Here is a 324-nt window from a genome sequence, read left to right as displayed (position 1 = left end):
AACCCCCCTTTGAAGGTGGTTGGGGGATCGTGGCTTAACACGCGAACTACACTGGGAGGGGGGGGAGGAAGAGAGAGGGAATGCTACGTCAGAAGTAGTGAACAGGTGACAGCGAGAGGGAGAGGAGAGGATAGCAGCAGCGAGGGACGAGGGATGCATGGGGGGGAGAACGATTGGTGTTCGGGGGCATTGGAGGTGGGGTAGGTGGGGGCCGGTGAGGGAACACAGGCGAAGGCCTGATAAAATGAAGTGTGCTCAAATCGTGTAAACTAGAGAGCGCCTCCTCCGCCGACTCTTTATAAGAGAGGTAGCGCGGGTGATACA

This window comes from Penaeus monodon, chromosome 24 (genome assembly GCF_015228065.2).
Source record: "Penaeus monodon isolate SGIC_2016 chromosome 24, NSTDA_Pmon_1, whole genome shotgun sequence".
NCBI lineage: Eukaryota > Metazoa > Arthropoda > Malacostraca > Decapoda > Penaeidae > Penaeus > Penaeus monodon.
This window is presented reverse-complemented; position numbering follows the sequence as displayed.